Here is a 14,274-nt window from a genome sequence, read left to right as displayed (position 1 = left end):
TGTGCGGCCCCCAAAAGAAATGCCACCCACACCATGACTGACCCACCGCCAAACCGGGTCATGCTGGAGGATGTTGCAGGCAGCAGAACGTTCTCCACGGCGTCCTCCAGACTATTACGTCTGTCACATGTGCTCAGAACCTGCTTTCATCTGTGAAGAGCACAGGGCGCCAGTGGCGAATTTGCCAATCTTGGTGTTCTCTGGCAAATGCCAAAGCGTCCTGCACGGTGTTGGGCTGTAAGCACAACCCCCACCTGTGGACGCCGGGCCCTCATACCACCCTCATGGAGTCTGTTTCTGACCGTTTGAGCAGACACATGCACATTTGTGGCCTGCTGGAGGTAATTTTGCAGGGCTCTGGCAGTGCTCCTCCTGCTCCTGCTTGCACAAAGGCGGAGGTAGCGGTCCTGCTGCTGGGTTGTTGCCCTCCTACGGCCTCCTCCACTTCTCCTGATGTACTGACCTGTCTCCTGGTAGCGCCTCCATGCTCTGGACACTACGCTGACAGACACAGCAAACCTTCTTGCCACAGCTCGCATTGATGTGCCATCCTGGATGAGCTGCACTACCTGAGCCACTTGTGTGGGTTGTAGACTTCAGCCTCATGCTACAACTAGAGTGAAAGCACCGCCAGCATTCAAAAGTGACCAAAACATCAGCCAGGAAGCATAGGAACTGAGAAGTGGTCTGTGGTCCCCACCTGCAGAACCACCCCTTTATTGGGGTGTCTTGCTAATTGCCTATAATTTCCACCTTTTGTCTATTCCATTTGCACAACAGCATGTGAAATTTATTGTCAATCAGTGTTGCTTCCTACTAAGTGGACAGTTTGATTTCCACAGAAGTGTGATTGACTTGGAGTTACATTGTGTTGTTTAAGTGTTGCCTTTATTTTTGAGCAGTGTATTATAGCTACAAGTGTACTTCCTGCCTATAAAGACATAAGACATTTTTATTGGCAATTTTCATTCTTTAATTACATTTATTATCACCCCAAGAAATAATTTTCATATTGATATGTAGCCACATGTGGTTCCACATAATATTGTTGTCAGAACTATGTATCTACATGGTAGTTATATGGGTATATTATATAGGCAGGTACATTGCAACCACAGTGTAGGTACACATTGTTATTTATGGTAGGTCTACAACTGTTACCTCCTTAACACTTTTTACAAAACAGACATTTGCTCAAATTGACTGTTAAAACCATAGAGATATGCAATACTGTAATTACACTACCTACCTATATATAGTACATACACAGTTGAAATGGCATGTTATTGGAAGTGGAAAACTTTTGATTGAATTGAGTTTCCCTGTTGATTGTCAAGCATGACATTTATTTCCAAAATCTCATGGAGCCAAATCCTCTACTTAAAAACCCGAGATATCTCAAATTGTGATACCAAGACTCCTTATGAAAGGCACTGTGTTGAAATGACCTAACTGTTTGTTGCAGATCGTTGACTGGAAATGCTGTGCAGGATCAAAGGCACTCTGGCACACATACAGACATGTTAAGCAACAATTCCCCTGCCTATATGACCAAACAACACTGCCAATGATTTCCTGAGAAGTATCCTTTTTGCGTCCAAAAGCGTTATTGCTTTATTCCCAATGGGCAGAGGTTGCTGAGCTACTCTCCGACGGGGTCTTAGGATCATACATTTCCATTTGTTAAGGATGCCATTAGATTACAACACATTGCAAACGGTTCCATCACTGTCCTCGCACTACAATTGTAACCCAATAAATCACACTTCACCAATAAGCTTGACTGTTTTAGGTACCTTTGTCTCTCTTCTAATCTCGGTTAACCCAGAACTAAAATCTCACGTAATTTGGTCAGAAACTCGAAGTCCGTCCAAGAGATTATCTCTCTTCAAGAAAACTGAAACAAAGACAATTGGTATTTATAGTGACATCACATTGCATTTCTGTACATTTCTTTTCAACTCCATAAGTGAAAAGCTCTCCAAACAAACAAAATCAGTGATCTTTAAAGGGGATACGATGTGATTGTGAACCTCACTTGGGCAACTATGGTAAAAGATAAAAAGGGCAAGTGTGATTTCAAACACTGGTCATTTCTCGACAGGAAAACACATCTTGACTAGACTAAGGTTGAGATTTCACAAAGATTTGAATGTAATGAGAACTCCTACTACACATACATTTAGCAGGGGATGAATAAGAAGGACTTTTGTTCAATTTAAGTCACGTTATGCTCTTACAATGTTATCGTTAGCCAGTGATGCATAAAATGACTATTTTGTGGCCTGGCTATTTCACCCTCCTGCTCCTACAGTATGTGCTCTGTGTGTGTGTTTGGTTTTCACTGCAAGTTCCTTCTCTAAGAAAGGAATACACACTTTGAGCTAAAACAAAACAATTTCACCCAGTCCAGTGCTCAACCAGCAGATTAGACAATATACATTCAATCACAATTTATAGAGCCATCAATTTGAATGAAAACTGGCCAAAACAGGACAAGGACCAGGAATGGGAAACCCTTGCATGGAGTATGTGGATATCTCTATTAGATCCAAGCAGTACAGAGAGTGTTAGGCCTTGTGAAGGTCTGGCAGGAGTAAAAGGTCTGAGTAGTTTTGCATTTTATCCACTAATGGATAATATGAGATATGGGGACAGGTAAACTGATCTAAGATCAGTGCCTAAGAGCAATTTATAACTGGAACTTAGAAGGCATAGGGTCCCACGATGATGGTGAGCCGGAGCAGAGAGCTGGAGCGGTAGTTGAGGGCATTGTTGTGGGTGACCATCTCCAGGTCGACCACGTGCTCCGCGGGTCCGGTCAGCGGCTTGGTCATCACCAGCATGGCGCTGACATTACTGGAGCGCTGGTAGGTTAAAGGGATTATTTAGGTTAGCATGAACAAGGGTTCTATCACTACCATTATTTTACACTTGTTGGATAAAAACAAGCAATTGTCAATAAACATTCCTAAAATGTTGATAGAACAAAATACGCTAGACTAGGGTGGATCATGTTTTGTCTGTGAAATAGAAAAATAGCGAATGGCAGTGTAAACACTTTTTTGCGCATTTGTCACAGTAAACTTGCAGTCACACGGTGCTATGTTGTATGGTCCTTCTACTACAACTTGGAGAAAAAAATGCAGTTTATTAGGCTACAGATTAAATAAGTAATGATACATTTTACAGAGTGGTGAAAGTTCACAGTGAACTTGATGCTCCTTTCCAATAAATATTGAGGGTCTTAATTTGTATGCTGGTGACATGATTATCGGTGCTTAGCTGCGAATTGACAAATAAAACTGATCTTGCGCTTATCCATAATCTCATCATGTATCATGTATCCTCTGCACTATGCACAGCTGTTGGCTGGAACAAAGCACATTTGCTATTTATCGCAGACTTTTTGTGCCAAAACTATCGACAAAGTTAAAAGTGGGATGGAAACATATTGAACAGTTTTTTTATTCTGTAAATTAAGTACCTTTTTATGTCATTACGCACAGCTTTTTAGTCGCGAAGAAGTCAGTTTGATGGAAACACACCACTGCTGGTAGAATTTGTATAATTTTTGTTGCAAATATTAGAATATTTGCTTCGAACCTACTTTTTATTTGCTTCAAACTACTTTTTAGATGTCCAATAATAAATGATGTATGTGGGAAATGTGTGTGAGCTATCCATTTAAGGGTAAGGGATCGCAATGAGGGGAAGTCAAAAGATGATTTAATTAAAGGGACTGTCTCACACGATATTCCCTAAATAGCAAAGGGCAACCAGAACATCTGAAACCACCCCCTACCTCATAAGTGTTTAAATAACACACTAGATGAGAGATCATTCAATTACGCTACCACTTAGGTAGAAAAGCAAGTGACAAATGCTGACACCATCTGACATGATGGTAATGCCTGGTGAGTGACTGAAAACATCTCTGGGCTCACCCTGAGGAAGAACTCCCTCCCTCGTTGCCAGACTTGACCCTGAAGGTGTTGTGCATGTTAGGGTAGACGCTCGTGGCCTGGATCTGGAAGATGTCGGCTGGGACGGAGCGCTCCGAGGAGATGCTCATGTACTTGTAGACGATGGACGGCGGCAGGCCTCGGCACACTGTGGGCGACTGGCAGCTGCAACGCCTACAGACATGCAGAGACAAAGAGAACCATTGGATGTGGTCATGTTAGCAGATACTTTTATACATACGGCCTATGTGGTTTTTAGCTATGTGGTCATTTTAGCAGACACTTTATCAATCTCGTCCTTGTTGCTTTGTCTACAGTATGTGTTTTTTTTAGCTAGCACTTTTATTGAGGTGGTTTTGTGTAAATGGTCATTTTAGCACTTTAATACATATTGTTTTAGCTATGAGGTAATTTTAGCTGACACTTTTATCCATGTGATCCATGCTGTCTGTAACTCCCCACCAATGTGTGTAACTTATGTTGTAGCCTAGATACTGACTGAAAAGCAGGGGGAAAAACACTTACACTGCCTGGCTGCCTCCTGCTTATATTTGCAATTATGTAATCTTAACCTTAACCAAAATTAGTTTATACGTCATGTCGATCATATCCTCCTAATTTTTGAGAATGGTTTGATCCCTCGGAGGTATAGGCCAAGTGAGAATAAAAGGCTGAGTGAGGGAGCAGGGGAGGAGCAGCAAGTGCGTAAAGTTTTTTTGGCGTGCTAACATACAAACACAGAGCACAGAACTGAGGGAAACTAAGGGTTTAAATACAATCAGGGGAAACGAGGCACAGGTGCAAATAATAATGGGGAACAAGGAAAAAAACATAAGGTCAAAAAGCACAATGGGGGCATCTAGTGACCAAAACCCGGAACAACCCTGGCCAAATCCTGACAGAATCCCCCCCCTAAGAACGGCTCCTGACGTTCCTACCAGCTCTCTCAGGGTGGAGGGCCCTGAACTGACGAATGAGGTCAGGGTCCAGGATGTCTTTGGCAGGAACCCAGGAGCGCTCCTCGGGACCGTAGCCTTCCCAGTCCACCAGATACTGCCAGGACCGCTGCACCCGGCGGGAATCCAGTATCCGATGGACGGTATAAGCCGGCTGGCCTCCAATGACACGAGGCGGAGGGGGAGGTTTTAACAATGAAATGTGAAATGTGGGATTAATCTTAAGGGATCTGTGTAAGTGTAGGCGATAAGAAACTGGGTTAACTCTCCTGGCAACCTTGAAGGGACCGATGTATTTTTGGGACAGCTTGCGAGACTCCACCCGTAGAGGTAAGTCTCTTGTGGAGAGCCAGACTCTCTGGCCGGGGCGCAGGGTAGGCCCGGGACGGCGACGTCTGTTGGCTTGTTGTTGGTACCTCTGTGAGGAACGCATAAGATTAAGACGGGTCTTCCTCCACATAAGCCGACAGCGTCTGACGAACTTCAAGGCTGAAGGCACTCTGACTTCTGCCTCCTGGTCCGGGAACAATGGAGGAGCATAGCCAAACTGACACTCGTGCGGGGACATACCAGTGGAGGAGGAGCGCAAGGTGTTGTGCGCGTATTCGGCCCAAACAATAAAGGATGACCATGTGGACGGGTTGTCACGAGTCATACATCGGAGGGTGGTTTCCAGCTCTTGATTCATCCTCTCTGTTTGGCCGTTGGACTCCGGATGGTACCCTGAAGATAGACTGGCAGAAGCCCCCATGAGTTAGCAGAAGGCCTTCCAAAACCTTGAGGCGAACTGGGGACCTCTGTCAGAAACCATATCTTGAGGAATGCCGAAGACTCGGAACACATGATTAATTACCAACTCAGCCGTTTCCTTGGCAGAAGGTAACTTAGTCAGAGGGACGAACCTGGCCGCCTTTGAAAACCTGTCGATTATGACTAGGATAGTAGTATTGCCATGGGATGGAGGAAGTCCAGTAATAAAGTCCAATGAGATATGGGACCAGGGTCTGTGGGGAACAGGGTGAAGGAGTCCTTGAGGGCGGAGGTGAGAAGATTTGCCCTGGCAGCACACGGGACAGGCATTGACGAAAGTGGCAACGTCTTCTCTTATGGTAGGCCACCAGAACTTACGCTGGATGAACTCCAAGGTGCGACCCACGCCCGGATGACAGGTGAGGCGAGAGGAGGTGCCCCACAGAAGGACCTGAGTCCTCACTGCCTTGGGGACAAACAACCGATTGGCAGGACCTCCTTTCGGGTCCGGTTCGCTAGCTTGAGCACGTCTCACGGTATCCTCAACTTGCCACGAGATCGGAGCCACAATCTTAGCAGCAGGAAGGACAGGCATGTCCGTGTCATCTCGAATGGCAGGAGCGTAGACTCGGGACAGGGCATCCGGTTTGAGATTCTTCGACCGGGCCGATAGGTGAGGATAAACTGGAATCGATTGAAGAAAAGAGACCATCTAGCTTGTCTAGAGTTCAACCGCTTCGCCTGCTGGATATACTCCAGATTTTTGTGGTCCGTAAGCACTTGAAACGGGTGAGAAGCCCCCTCGAGCCAGTGTCTCCATTCCTTCAATGCCATCTTAACCGCTAGGAGTTCACGATCCCCACATCGTAGTTCCTCTCAGTCGGGGTAAGCCGGTGTGAGAAGAAAGCGCACGGATGAAGCTTCTTGTCTTCACCCCTCTGAGACAGGACAGCTCCAACACCAACCTCTGATGCGTCTACCTCCACCACAAATGGTTCATCCGTAGTCGGTAGTATCAGGATGGGAGCAGAGAGAACGCGCTGCTTGAGTCCTTGGAAGGCCGTCTCAGCTTCTCTTCCCCACAAAAACCTTGCATTGCCACCCTTGGTTAAAGCTGAGAGAGGGGCTGCCACCAAGCTGAAGTTCTTGATGAACTTGCGGTAGAAGTTTGTGAAGCCCAGGAAACGCTGAACTTCCTTAACGGATTTGGGGTGGGCCAATCCGCCACCCCCTACCTTCCTGGGGTCCATTTGGACTCGACCGGGTTCCACTACAAATCCCAGGAATTGTACTCGGGATGAATGGAATTCACATTTTTCCGGCTTAACGTACAGATGGCTGTCCAGGAGGCGTTTGAGTACTTGTCTGACATGCTTAGTGTGTTCTTGAAGGGAGCTCGAAAAGATGAGGGATGTCATCCAAGTAAACGAACACAAATATGTTAAGCATATCCCTAAGCACATCGTTTATGAGCGCTTGGAACACCGCTGGGCGTTGGTCAGGCCGAAGGGCATCACCAAGTATTCATAGTGACCAGTAGGCGTGTTGAAAGCGGTCTTCCACTCGTCACCAGGTCTGATCCGCACAAGATGGTATGCGTTCCGCAGGTCAAGCTTAGTGAAAACAACTGCTTCCTGGAGCAGCTCGAAGGCTGTGGCCATAAGGGGTAGCGGGTAACGGTTACGGACGGTTATGGCATTGAGTCCCCGGTAGTCGATGCAAGGACGTAATCCACCGTCTTTCTTGGCCACAAAGAAAAACCCTGCTCCCGCCGGGGAGGTGGATGGACGCATGAGGCCTGCTTCCAGAGCGTCCTTGATGTAGGTATCCATAGCAGCTCGTTCGGGTGGAGATAGGGAAAGATCCGACCCCTGGTGGGGCAAGTGCCCGGAAACAGGTCGATGGGGCAATCGTAAGGTCTATGGGGTGGTAGCATGGTGGCCCTCTGTTTGCTAAACACCAGTTTGAGGTCATGGTAACACTCGGGAACTCGGGTCAGGTCGATGGATTCTAAAGACTCGGGAGTAGAACTCGGGGAATTCTGGAAAATACAAGTAGCTTGGCACGTAGGACCCCACTGCTTGATAGTGCCCACAGACCAGTCGATGTGAGGGTTATGGCTGTGAAGCCAGGGGTATCCAAGGACGAGAGGGAACTCGGAACAGGAGATCAAATGAAAGTTCATCAATTCCTGGTGTTGTGAAACTGAAAGTCGCAAGGAGGTAGTGACATGAGTGACAAGTCCAGATCCCAAAGGGCTTCCATCCAATGTAGTGACCCTCATGGGTTCACTTAGAGGTTCAGAGGAACGCCATTCTCCTTCGCCCAGACACCATCCATGAAGTTACCTGCGGCTCCAGAGTCTACCAAGGCTTGAAGGTGAAGCTTGTGGTTGTCCCAGGAGAGGGTGACTGGAATGAGCAGACGGGAGTTGGACGGATGGGAGGAGGTTATGTTTCCCGTTACAGTTCCCCGGTCTGTACGGGACAGAGCGTTTCCCTGGAGCCCGGGACACGTGGAACGGAAATGGCCCGGTTTGCCGCAATATAGACAGCGTCGCTCCCTCATCCGGCGGTCTCTCTCAGCCTGGGAGATGCGTCCAATCTGCATGGGTTCCGATGGAGCCAGCGAGGATAAAGGTGGGGACTCGGAGCTGGGACTGATAGGGGCTAGAGGTCTACGGTTGAGTTCTCTCTCTCAGACGCTGGTCAATGCGTGAGGCCAACTTGATCAGGGACTCGAAATTGTCCGGTGGTTCCCGAGTGGCCAGTTCATCTTGGATAGTGTCAGAAAGGCCTTTCAGAAAGCACACCGTGAGCGCCTCGTTGTTCCAGCCACTTGCTGCTGCCACTGTGCGGAACTGGATGGCATAGTCCGTCACGCTGCGCCAACCTTGGTGGAGAGTCAGGAGCTGTTCGGCTGAGTCAGAACCACTGCTTGGGCCTTGAAACACTCGTTTGAATTCCTCAGCAAAGGCAGAGTAGCTGGCACAGCAGGAACTATGGGCATCCCACACAGCAGTAGCCCAGGCCAGGGCTTTTTCCGACAGGAGGGTGATGATATAGCGATCTTAGACCGGTCGGTGGGAAACGACGAGGGTTGTAGCTCAAAGGAGAGAGAACATTGGGTGAGAAACCCTTTACAAGCACTTGGATCACCTGAGAACCGTTGGGGAGGTGGAAGACGAGGTTCAGCCAGGGGTTAACTGCCATGGGTATGTGAATCTGAGGTACTGGGACGGGAACTGTTGCCGGGGTAAGACGATCAGATATTTGCTTAATGGAAGTCAGCATCTCCGACAGAAGATGACAATGTCTAGCCATTAAGGCCTCTTGCTGAACCAGGGCGGCTTCGTGGCGTTGGACAGTCTCCTGGTGGTGGGACAGCATGGCAAAAGGTCCTGGGAACTGGCTGCCTCTGGGTTCATTTTTTGGCTCTGTGTTTCTGTCAGGACCCGGTTACGAACCTGGGTCTCCGGAGTGAGAAACAGTCACTTAACCAACTGAGCCACGAATAGTCAGCAGAACCCAGAAGATGAGGCAGACACAGCAGTACTTAAGACGGTGTATTTAATAAAGTAAAAGGAGAAGTCCTTAAATACAAAAATGGCAAATCCAAAAGGTGGTAGGAATAGCACAAAAAAGCCTCAAGAGATACTCAAAAACAAAAACAGAATTCCACAAGAGCATCCACCGGAATCGACAAGAATACACAGAACACTAGGGCTGGGTGCTAACATACAAACACAGAGCACAGAACTGAGGAAACTAAGGGTTTAAATACAATCAGGAAAACGAGGCACAGGTGCAAATAATAATGGGGAACAAGGGAAAAAACATAAGATCAAAAAGCACAATGGGGGCATCTAGTGACCAAAACCCGGAACAACCCTGGCCAAATCCTGACAGTATCTTTGTCGTCACTGGGTGTACTGACAACTGAGTTAGGAAGCACTCCTGTATCTTTGTAGTCACTGGGTGTACTGACAACTGAGTTAGGAAGCACGCCTGTATCTTTGTCGTCACTGGGTGTACTGACAACTGAGTTAGGAAGCACGCCTGTATCTTTGTAGTGACTGGGTGTACTGACAACTGAGTTAGGAAGCACGCCTGTATCTTTGTAGTCACTGGGTGTACTGACAACTGAGTTAGGAAGCACGCCTGTATCTTTGTAGTGACTGGGTGTACTGACAACTGAGTTAGGAAGCACGCCTGTATCTTTGTAGTGACTGGGTGTACTGACAACTGAGTTAGGAAGCACGCCTGTATCTTTGTCGTCACTGGGTGTACTGACAACTGAGTTAGGAAGCACGCCTGTATCTTTGTAGTGACTGGGTGTACTGACAACTGAGTTAGGAAGCACGCCTGTATCTTTGTAGTGACTGGGTGTACTGACAACTGAGTTAGGAAGCACGCCTGTATCTTTGTAGTGACTGGGTGTACTGACAACTGAGTTAGGAAGCACGCCTGTATCTTTGTAGTCACTGGGTGTACTGACAACTGAGTTAGGAAGCACGCCTGTATCTTTGTAGTGACTGGGTGTACTGACAACTGAGTTAGGAAGCACGCCTGTATCTTTGTAGTGACTGGGTGTACTGACAACTGAGTTAGGAAGCACGCCTGTATCTTTGTAGTGACTGGGTGTACTGATACACCATCCAAAGTGTAATTAATAACTTCACCATGCTCAAAGGGATATTAAATGTCTGCATTTTAATTTATATTGTATCCATTTACCAACAGGAAAACCTCCTGGTCTTTGTGGTTGAATCTATGTTTGAAATTCACTGCTCGACTGATGGACCTTACAGACAGTTGCATATGTGGGATACAGAGATGAGGTACTCATTCAAAAATCATGTTAAATACTATTATTGCATACAGAGTGAGTCCATGCAACTTACTACGTGACTTGCACATTTTTACTCCTGAACATACAGTATTTAAGCTTGCCATAACAAAGGCATTGAGTAGTTTTATATGTAATTAATTTGCAAAAATCTGGAAAAACAATTCCACTTTGACATTATGGGGTATTGTGTGTAAGCCATTGATCCAAAAGTCTCAATTTAAATCAATTTTAAATTTAGGTTTTAACACAACAAAATATGGAAAAAGTCAAGGGTGTGAATACTTTCTGATGGCACTGTATGTGATGAGTCAAAAAAGTTAGTGCAAAAAGGGTCAATGCAGATAGGCCCTAGAAATGGGACTTCCTCTGACACCGCTTGGTATAGAGGTCCAGGATGGCATGGAGCTTGGCCCCAGTGATGTACTGGGCTGTACGCATTACCCTCTGTAGCGCCATGCGGTCAGATGCCAAGAAGTTGCTATACCAAGCAGTGATGCAGCTAGTCAAGATGCTCTCAATGGTGCAGCTGTAGAACATTGAGGATCTGAGGGCCTATGCCAGAATCTTTTCAGCACTGCCAGGTCTTTGACCTCCTCCCTATAGGCTCTCATTGTTGGTGATCAGGCCTACCCATAGTCACGGGAAGTAGGGGTGCTGAGGGTGCTGCAGCACCCCTGATAAATCACAATTTAAAAATAAATACTCATAAAAAATGAATAACAATAACCAAATTAGTGCACTAGGCCTTTATTACTCCTGTATGAGCGTAGAAAAATACTTGTCAGCAGAGCAGAGAAAAAAATACCCCCTCCGTTGACAGCATCCCCAGCCCAAAACATCATCCCGTCAGCAAATAAAGGTCATGCAGCCACTCTGTGGTCATTTAAGGGTCCATACTATGTATACTATGCAACCAACTGGATTTGAACCTGGGTCTCCTTCACCCCCACAATACTGTGTTAGCCCGCAAAGACTTCAGGTCCTAGTCAAGGTTACTCATCATGTGATTATCATCATGCATTTCACCGGACCATACTCACCCCTCTCCTGTCTTCACATAGGGCTCATGGCAAGGGTTCCTGGGGTAGCAGCGGAAACCGCCAAAGTAGTTCCAACACATCTCGTCCTCGCGGCAGTTGTTTCCTGTTTCACACTCATCTATGTCTGTTAATGGAGAGAAAATGTAGTCAATGGTAATTTCAATAAGAAAATAGCTTAAAATAGATTGAGCTTAGTGCAACTGTCTTGAGGTCTTTGTAAACAAGCAATGCATAGCTCAAAACTAAATGTGAAACTATAATTTCTATCTCATGTACTGTTAGTTAATCAAGTCAATACTGATACAAGATACAAGTAAAAATCTAGGCCTAAAGCCAATGAGTTATCATTGGGGTTTCAGGTAAACAGGTATTGAGATTCATTACTATGACGTACGACTTGCTGCTGGTGTAAGAGGGGCTAGATATTATACTAGTTGAAACAGGCCTATTTACCTTGGCACATTCGGTTGCCTTGGAGCTGGTATCCCTCGGGACAGGCACAGACATATCCTCCAGGCTGATTCACGCACTGCCACTGGCACATGTAACTCGAGAAGGCGCATTCGTCGATATCTACGAATATATAAATATTACGAAGTCAACCCTTAAAGAGGAGAAGGCTGACAGAAACTTCTCAGGAAAGAAAATATTAGGTGTGGGTGGGGGGATTGTGAAATTGTATCAGTATACATTAAGGTACTGATAAATATACACGGAGATTACCAAACATTAGGAACATCTTCCTAATATTGACTTGCAGTACCTTGGCAGGAGGCTTGGTTAGAGGCTAGCTCATAACCCTGCTCACACTGGCAGATGAAGGAGCCCATGATGTTGTAGCACTGGTGCTGACAGGGGTTGCTCCCCTCACACTCGTTTACATCTGCAAGACAAGGAGGGACTAATAAATTAAAAGAAAAATTGCAGAAAGGCAGAGCGGAAGTGGAAAAAGTCAAAATTTCAGGTCCATTATGATATTCTAAGAGAACAACTTGACACATACTGTTTAACAAGGCAATTAGAAATGCTAGACGGGCTCATTTTTTTAAACTTGATCACTAATAACCAGAATAATTTGAGATTGCTCTTCTCGACCATTGATGGCTGATAAATCCTACCCCCGTAAACTTATTTAAACTTTTCTCCACATCTAAATGTGATGAGAGATAAGATAAAAAACATTAGCCTTGGTATCAGCCAAGCAAGACCTGATGAGAAGTTTGATGACATGTGCCTACCATGCAAAGGCACTATGGATTTATTCTCCTTGGTTGACACAGACATGCTCAGGAAAGTTGTCACGCCTACTCCCGCTGTCCCGCTCTCCGCGTCGGCGCTCAATGTCGCCGGTCTACTAACCACTGGTCCTGGCAACCCACATTACGCACTTCTGGCAACCAACATTACGCACACCTGCTCCCGATCATTATGCACACCTGGACTTCATCAGTACCTTGATTACTTCCCCATTATCTAGCCCTCAGAAGCCTCAGTCTTCAGGCTGTATTGGTTTTGTCACGTCTGCTCCCGCTCTTCCCTCCCTCTGGCGCTTGAGGGCGCCAGATTGCCTTGCATCACGCACTCCTGCCATCCATCACGGACACCTGCCTTCCCTCGTCACGCGCATCAGCGTTATTGGACTCACCTGGACTCATTTATCACCTGTTTATTTCCTCCACCAATATTTGTCAGTTCCCCAGCTCTGTTCTCCGTGGCTGGATTGATTGTTTTTGTCTTTGTTTTCTGTATGCTGACGCTGTTCCTGCCTCATTCATTGTCCGTGCCTTATTAAATGTTTGACTCCCCGTACCTGCTTGGACTCTCCAGCGTCATCCCATGTGACAGAATGCAGCAGCCAACATACGAAGCATCGGGGAGTACTGGCGTTCCGGTTGGTGGTGACATCGGCTCTGGGTTGCCACCGATGGAACCGGGGTTGCCTAGCTAGCTCGTCGGGCTTCCATTCCCTCGCTGGCTCGAGAGATTTCTTGGCCCCGGTTGGCTCGGATGGCGCCCATCCCAAGTCGGGCCTCAGCTGGATCGTCAGTTCTTGTTTGCCCAGCCAGTCCATGAGTTTTTTTGTTGTTTGTTTGTTTTGTTGGTGACGTCAGGTGGATTCCGCCGCCGATGGAACCGGGGTTGCCTAAGCCAGACCATCGGACTTCTCCCCGGCTTTCGATTGTTATTGTCTTCTGTATGCTGACGCTGTTCCTGTCTCGTTCTATGTCTGTTATTTATTAAATGTTACTCCCTGTACCTGCTTCATCTCTCCAGTGTCAACTCATTTAACAGGTTTTAGTTTTTCATGCCCATTCTTATTTTGTATATCTTCATGGTCTTCGTTCTTAAACTAACCAAATGCACTTGTTTCCTGACTCCCTGCATATATGCTACAGAATAGTGCCTCAACAAATGGAAACAGCAGAAAATCCAGACATCTCCAGAGAGTCGGCGAACAGGGACACCTAATCCACCAACCCCACGACCAACTGGCGCAATTGGGTACGGCTCAACATCATCCGAGGGGCATCACCTCCAACTAATGAAGGACCCTCTACCATGAGCTGCCCCAGCGAGCCAGTCCCCAGCCCATCCAGCAATCCACCCAGGTCAGCGATGCCCGATTGTCCCACCTGTACAAATATGAAGGAACTTTGTCTAAATGCTGTGGCTTCTTACTCCAGTGCTCCTTTATTTCGCCCATCAGATTGA

General features: G+C 46.6%; 1 pseudogene; it reads right to left on the bottom strand.

Annotated features, from left to right (window-relative positions):
* Positions 1–995: 995 nt before the first annotated feature.
* The window catches only part of LOC135532571 (EGF-containing fibulin-like extracellular matrix protein 1), a 34,144-nt pseudogene continuing 20,865 nt past the window's right edge, over positions 996–14,274 (bottom strand).

This window comes from Oncorhynchus masou, unplaced genomic scaffold, assembly GCF_036934945.1.
Source record: "Oncorhynchus masou masou isolate Uvic2021 unplaced genomic scaffold, UVic_Omas_1.1 unplaced_scaffold_1912, whole genome shotgun sequence".
NCBI classification, from domain to species: Eukaryota; Metazoa; Chordata; class Actinopteri; order Salmoniformes; family Salmonidae; genus Oncorhynchus; species Oncorhynchus masou.
The sequence above is the reverse complement of the archived record's forward strand: the minus strand, read 5'-3'. Positions and strand labels throughout refer to the sequence as shown.